The sequence below is a fragment of the Nylanderia fulva genome, unplaced genomic scaffold, assembly GCF_048542155.1.
Source record: "Nylanderia fulva isolate GAGA-0341 unplaced genomic scaffold, ASM4854215v1 Scaffold330, whole genome shotgun sequence".
In the NCBI taxonomy this organism is placed as follows: domain Eukaryota; kingdom Metazoa; phylum Arthropoda; class Insecta; order Hymenoptera; family Formicidae; genus Nylanderia; species Nylanderia fulva.
Window position 1 is genome coordinate 55,908 of NW_028190401.1, and position 7,289 is coordinate 63,196.

The 7,289-nt window shown below is 36.7% G+C and overlaps 2 long non-coding RNA genes across 3 annotated transcripts; both read left to right on the top strand.

Annotated features, from left to right (window-relative positions):
• The first annotated feature begins 1,497 nt into the window (after positions 1 to 1,497).
• On the top strand, positions 1,498 to 2,520 carry LOC146722323 (uncharacterized). Of its 2 annotated transcripts, XR_014925219.1 has the most exons (4): positions 1,498 to 1,767; positions 1,852 to 2,051; positions 2,146 to 2,317; positions 2,395 to 2,520. It is a non-coding gene; the product is annotated as an uncharacterized LOC146722323 (long non-coding RNA). The 2 variants fall into 2 exon arrangements; XR_014925218.1 differs by lacking the exon at positions 1,498 to 1,767 and having other exon boundaries at positions 1,789 to 2,051.
• A 12-nt stretch (positions 2,521 to 2,532) lies between these two features.
• On the top strand, positions 2,533 to 3,401 carry LOC146722324 (uncharacterized). The gene is made up of 3 exons (XR_014925220.1): positions 2,533 to 2,558; positions 2,685 to 2,897; positions 3,099 to 3,401. It is a non-coding gene; the product is annotated as an uncharacterized LOC146722324 (long non-coding RNA).
• The last annotated feature ends 3,888 nt before the right edge of the window (positions 3,402 to 7,289 follow it).

Here is a 7,289-nt window from a genome sequence, read left to right on the forward strand (position 1 = left end):
CCCCCCAAGTGACGATATTCGTTGCGAAATGGACTTTCTTCTTCTTTGGTGGGTAGGTGCGTAAAGCTTTTCCAACAGTAGCAGAAGAAGAAGGATTTGAAGTAGCAGAAACAGGAGCTGAAGTAGCAGGAACAGGAGCTGAAGTAGCAGGAACAGGAGTTGAAATAGCAGGAACAGGAGTTGAAATAGCTTCAGCAGAAATCTCAGAAATAGGAACAGCTTCAGGCCATCTGGAAAAACGATCAATCATAGTAAGACAATAACGGTAATTTTGACAAATAGGAAGTGGTCCAACAATGTCTAAATGCACATGCTGAAAGCGTTGATCAGGAATTGCAATCTTAATTGGAGAATTCTTGGTGTGTCTTGAAATCTTCGCACGTTGACATGGAAGACAAGTTCGAGTCCATTCCTTCACATCTTTCTTCAAAGAAGGCCAAATGAATTTCAGTAGTAATTGTTTAGATGTCAATCTGCCGCTGGGGTGAGCGAGTCCATGAACAACATCAAAAATTTTCTTGCGTAAGAGTTTAGGAACATATGGACGAATTAATTCCGAAGAGCAATCACAATAAATAGGTATGGTTGATCCTGAAAGAATAAGTTTCTTCAACAGAAGTGAAGAATTTGAAGAAAGTAAAACTTGAAGTTCTTCATCTTCTTTCTGATAATTAGCAAGTTCTTCTAAAGAAACTATAATAGGCATTGAAATAGATTCAATTCTTGACAGAGCATCAGCAACTGAATTCATTTTTCCAGAAATATAGGTAATATTTGTAGAGAATTGAGCAATAAAGTCCAATTGTCTGATCTGTCTTGGTGACGCTTTATCCAATTTCTGACGGAAAGCAAAAATCAAAGGTTTATGATCAGTTCTGATAATCAGTTGTCTTCCTTCAACAAAATGCCTGAAATGTTTAATAGCCAAATAAATGCTAAGAAGTTCTCTATCATAAGTGCTATAATTTCTTTGAGCTTTGTCTAGTTTCTTTGAGAAAAATGCTATTGGTTTGATATCGTCGTCAATAGACTGTTCAAGTGATGCACCAACAGCAAAGTCAGAAGCATCACAAGTTAAAATAAGAGGAGCATGAGGAGCAGGATGAGAAAGGGTAGTAACTTGTAAAAGTTCTTCTTTACATGACTCGAAAGCTAATTCCGCTTCTTTAGTCCAAGAAATAATTCTTCTATCCCTCTTGCGACTGTCCTTTAAATATTCTGTTAACAGAGCTTGATGATTTGCAGCATCCTTGAGACAGCGACGATAATAATTGATAATTCCTAAGAATCTGCGTAATTCATGAAGTGTCTTAGGTTTAGGATAATCAATAATTGATTTCACTTTTTCGGATGTAGGTTTAACTCCTTGGTTAGAAACTAAGTAACCAAGAAAAGAAATCTCGCTTTGACCGAAAAGACATTTAGCGACATTGATTGTCATTCCAGCTTGTTGAAGACGATCAAAAATAATGCGTAAGTGAGCAATATGTTCTTTCTCATCTTTAGAAGCAATAAGAATGTCATCAAGATAACAAAAGGCAAAACTCAAATCATTAAGTAAAGAGTTCATGAGCCGTTGAAAAGTTTGGGCTGCGTTTCGTAAACCGAAAGGCATTACGACAAATTCAAAAAGCCCAAATGGAGTAGTGACAGCTGTTTTGTGAATATCTTCTTTAGCGACGGGTACTTGATAGTACGCTTTAACTAAGTCGATTTTAGAAAAGATATTCTTACCAAAAAGTGAAGAAGAAAAATCTTGAATATGAGGTAAGGGATAACAATCCGGGATAGTCACTGAATTGAGTGCACGATAATCACCACACAGTCTCCAAGAATTTTGTTCCTTTTTAGGTACCATATGTAGAGGGGCTGCCCAGGAGCTGCTTGAAGGCCTGCAAATTCCTTGCTCCATCATAGACTTGAATTCTTCCTTGGCACATTTAAGTTTCTCAGGAGTAAGTCTTCTGGGAGTCGAAAATTTAGGAGAACCTTCCGTAACGATATGATGTTCAACACCATGTGTTTTTACCGAGGAAATTGGAGAAAAACGGGTGAGTCCTAGAAATTCGGTTAAAAATTTGTGGTACACAGAATCAGGAGATGTGGTAAAAATTGACAAATGTGCAACTTCTTGAATTTTTCCAGTATTCGTAAGACCGGTAACATTATCAATCAATTTCTTGTTTTTAATGTCAATTAGGAGATTAAAATGACAAAGGAAATCGGCGCCTAAAATAGGACGTTGAATATCCGCGACACAAAATTTCCATTTAAATTCTCTCCTTAAACCGAGGTTCAAAATTAAAGTTTTAGAACCGTAAGTATTAATTTGAGTACCATTTGCGGCAAAAAGTTTTAAATTAGTATGCCACGGCTTCAATAAAACCTTTTTAGGTAACAACGATATATCAGCGCCCGTATCGACAAGAAAATTCAAATTTGAATGTCTGTCGAAAATAATGAGGCGATTGTTAGAAACACCGTCGTAAGCAGCCTCAGTCTTAAGCGGCGTTTTTAGTTTTCCTGTGAAACCAAGAATGTTTTGGACATAGAACAAGGTAAAGTACATCGTTTAGCCTTATCACCAAACTTCTTATGGTAAAAACAAATTGATGTATCTTTAATATCTTTATTTGATTTGTCTTTGTTACGCGATAACGATCTAAATCTTCTATTCTCTCTAGACCGGCTTTTGGAACGATCTCGACGACGAGAAACTTCAAGAGCTTCGATTCTTCGTAGCAAATCCGCGAAATCCGAAGATTTATTACTTGTATTATTGGAAATTTCCGCGACTTGCAAACCGCCGTCCCGATCAGCAATTTTATCGGCTAATTCCGCAAGTTTAACAAGAGGAACATCCTCTACTACGGCTAAAGTCGTTTGAATTCTATGTGGTAAGCGTTGAAGCCAAATCATTTGCAAAACACTATCTGCTAAAGATCCTCCAGATAAATGACGAATTTCTCGAAGTAATTCCGAAGGCTTTTTATCATTAAGTTCAATTCCAGCTAATATTTGTCTCAAACGTTTTTCCTCTGAATCCGTAAAGCGATTTATTAATATTTTCTTTAAATAATTATATTTATCTGTTTTAGGTGGATTTTCAATGACTTCAGAAATGTTTACTAAGGCTTGTTCATCAAGATGACGAATGACAGAACTATATTTAATATCATCTGATCGAATTCGATAAACCGTAAACTCACTTTCAATAGAAGCAAACCAGAGTTTAGGTTGTTTATGCCAGAAAGTCGGTAGTTTTAATAAACGAAACTCATTTGAGTGAATTTGTAACATAGGATCACTCACCTGATGTCCAGTTTGAGAAGGTAAAATATTAATATTTTCTGATCCAACCTGATTTGATCCGCTCGCCAAATCCATATCAATCTGTGTATCCGAACAGGGTCTAACTGGTGATCTATCGATTGGCATTTTCCTCTTGTTCCAAGAATCCGATAAAATGATTTGAGAATTTCCGTGAAGGACTAATCCGCCTCTGATGTTTCAAAGATCCGAAGAATGAATCTCTTAAAATCAGAATATCCAGCAATTCTTCCAAGCGATGATAATATTTCGCAGACTTCAAATACGACGATCACTTGGCACTTATTCCGCATCAGCCTTTAAAATGCGTCGGCTTTAATATCACGTCGGCTTTAATATCACGTCGGCTTTAATATCACGTCGGGGTCACCAAAAATGTAGCGACTTATAAATAAATTCACCAGATCTTTGAAAAAGTAATGTTTATTCATTGAAAGTATAAAGCGAAAGAACAAAAAGAATTAATATGTAACAAATAAATGAATGAATGTGTTGTTATGGAAATATTGATTTTTCTTAAAAACATTATGTATATTAATGAATTGAAGTTATTACAAATGTATAAAGATGTAAAAAGTGTAAAAGTGCAGTGAAAAGTGTAAGGTGTAATAAAAGTGTAGAGTGTAAATGAAAGGTGTGGATGATGAATGCTACATATGTACTTCTTACTAATTTCCATTTCATATTACATTGACTAATTTTTAATAATTGTTTAAAAATAAAAATGTATATAAATAATACATCAAAGTTCTTCTGGAAAATGATAATAAAAGATTATGCACCTACTGTTATGCTAATAATATAAAATCAACATTTTTTTTGCAATTTGTGTTGCACCTTTTTAAAGCAAAACTTAAAATAGCTTTTACTATAAAATCTATATTTTAATACAAGAGAAGCATTATCGTAAATTAAAGAAAAGTTTAATTTGCATTTATTATAAATATGAACTTTATATATATTGTATATTGTTGTGCCTCCGGGAAGGCACGGAAAATTTTGGGGTCTCAGTCGACTGAAAGATGAGGATCCTAGGATCGGCGGGCGTTTCCACTTTGACTAACTTCGCTTGTTTATCTGAATAAATCTTTTATTTCCCTTATTTCTTGAGTTGGTTTAATTCTGTATAATCCCACCTGGGTGGTTAGTTAAGTATGCTCGCTCTCGATAGTCAGATTACAGGTGATAGTTTATATTCTGCGGCTTGTCTTCGACTCCTAGTTAGGTTCTAATTAGCGACTTGACTTTTTGGATTTTCGTTAGCGACTCACTTCATCGCCTCGCTCTCCGTTCGCGGTGGTCTCCTGCCCTTTTCTACATCTTTTGGGGAAGGTGTAGAGAAACTCTTTTATTGGCTAATTTTTATTCACACGCTTTTATCTAGGTGCAAGCGAAGCAGGTTGATTCTTCGCTTGCGATCCGCGGTTTTCGGTGTAACGCTTATATTTCATCGCGTTTGCGTCTTTTCGCGATAAGCGCTTCACGAGAGCGTGAGAACGTTTCTCAAATAATTGTATAATAGCCGACTTACTAATTTATTATTAAAACTATATATAATATAATATAGTTATAGTCATTCGGACTATAACAATATATTTAAATTTTATTGTATTTTAATTCATAAAAATTTTATATTATTTAATATTATTGTTCAATAAATAATATTCTTATCTTTAATAAATAATATTGTTTCTTTTAAAGATATAATATAAGACAGGCAATAAGAGCCAACTCGCGGATGACAGTGCGTTAGCCTAACGAAACTAAATTTTTCGTTAGGATTAAGTATCTGTGCACAAGGCACCAAATTTTACTTGGTCATGGCCAAGATTTAAAATATGAAATAATCTCATATTTGAGATTATTTTATATTTTAAATCTTGGCCGTGACCAAGTAAAATTTGGTGCCTTGTGCACAGATACTTAATCCTAACGAAAAATTTAGTTTCGTTAGGATAACGCACTGTCATCCGCGAGTTGGCTCTTATTGCCTGTCTTATATCTTTAAATTTATATTTATATTACAGAGCCTTGTTAAACTCTTAATATTGTTCTTATTTAATGCAATTTTGTTTTTTCGCTGTAATATTAAAACAATTGACTTAGAGCATATGTATATTAAGATTTTTCGACTTAGAATGACACTAAAAATACAAAGTTTCAGTATGGACATCACGTTGCGAGACACCCTGTATATACATGTACATATATATGTGTGTATGTATACATATATACAGGGTGAATTATAAGTAACACCGCATCTCTGAGGAATGAATTCGTCAAGTCAAAATAAGTCGAAAATAAATAATGACAAAATTACATTTGAGCTTTCTTTAAAGAGTGACATCAAATAAACGAAAAATTTATTTGGAGTAAAATTTATTTTTATTTAATTGTAAGTTGAAAACATAACATAAATTAAGTAATAAATAGACAACAAGTTTGAAATTACATAAGGTGTTCAAATAATCCGCCATTAATTTAAATGAACAAATTAGCACGATTTAAAAGATAATTTATCACTCGCTGTAACATTGGTCTGTCTATTAAAGCAACTCTTTAAAGAAGGCTCAAACGTAATTTTGTCATTCTTTATTTTCGACTTATTTTGACTTGACAAATTCATTCCCCAAAAATGCGGTGTGACTTATGATACACCCTGTATATATATATATATATATATATAAATATATATTAGGAGACGCGGTAGTGTCTCCGGCCATGTTCAAACCCTAAAAGACCTTAAAAGACACTACAAGTCTCCTTATCCTGCACCATCAAAGTCCATTTTTTGGGGGTGTAGAACTACTAAAATATAAAAAATTTTGAATTGCACGTAATATAACCTGAAAGGCGGCAGCGCCACGAGTAATTTGAGCCAAGAAAAAATAAAATCGGTCAAGCCGTTCTGAAGATACAAGTGGTCAAAAAGTGTAGTTTTTCATGAAAAATGAAGTAACGTCGTCTTCTCTGTCCGCTGACGTCATCAGGATTATATATATATATATAAATCTCTTCTCACCTTTCACTCACACCTCCCTCAACATCCACCCACCCCTTTCCCTCCCACATCCCGCCCCCGCCCCACCCCTACCCCCACTATCACCCGCACTTCCACCCCTCTTACGCCTCTTTCACCCTCTTTCGTCCTCTCTCACCCTCTTTCGTCCTCTCTCACCCTCTTTCACCTTCTTTCGTCCTCTTTCACCCTCTTTCGCCCTCTTTCATCCCTTTCGTCCTGTTTCCCCCTCTCCCCCCCTCATTGAGAGTTGAGTCTCCCTCCCATCTTTCCCCCATCCTGCCCTCTTCTGCCGCGCTGATGGTGTCCTCGCCTTGGTGGTGGATATATTAATGTCTAGTCTTATGAAGGTTTTCTTACGGTCTTCTCGTTTCATCCTCCCGTGCTTGTCCCCCGGGTCTTTAGTTTAGTGCGTCCTTGCGTCCTTTCTTCCCTTGTCCCGCTTTCAGTCCTTGCCCCCTTGCACGGTTTGTGCTCGTCTTGTCTGGGATTTGCCTTCCTCGACAGGAGACCTCCGCGTCTGTTTGGCAGTGTGTTGTCCTGTTGGGTTATCTTCTTCTTCGTTGGTAGATTTTCTTTCCTCTGGCCGGCTGTTACTTAGAAGTTGGCTCCTCTTCTTTCCGAGTTGGAGCTACTTATCCCGGCCTCTCCTCTTTCCTCGGCTCTGTGGTAACGGTCGCATCGAGCGCTTCTGTCCTTCCGGTCCCTTGGCCCCCACTCTCGCATCCCTCCCTCTCCCTTTCACACCTCTTCATTCCCTCTCACCCCCCTTTCGTCCTCTTTCACTCTCTTTCGTCCTCTTTCACCCTCGTTTGTCCTCTTTCACTCTCTTCAGTCCTCTACCTCTTTTTGCCTCTTTCACCCTCTTTTGGTCCTACCTCACCCTCTTTCGTCCTCTCTCACCCTCTTTCAACCTTCTTTCGTCCTCTTTCACCCTCCT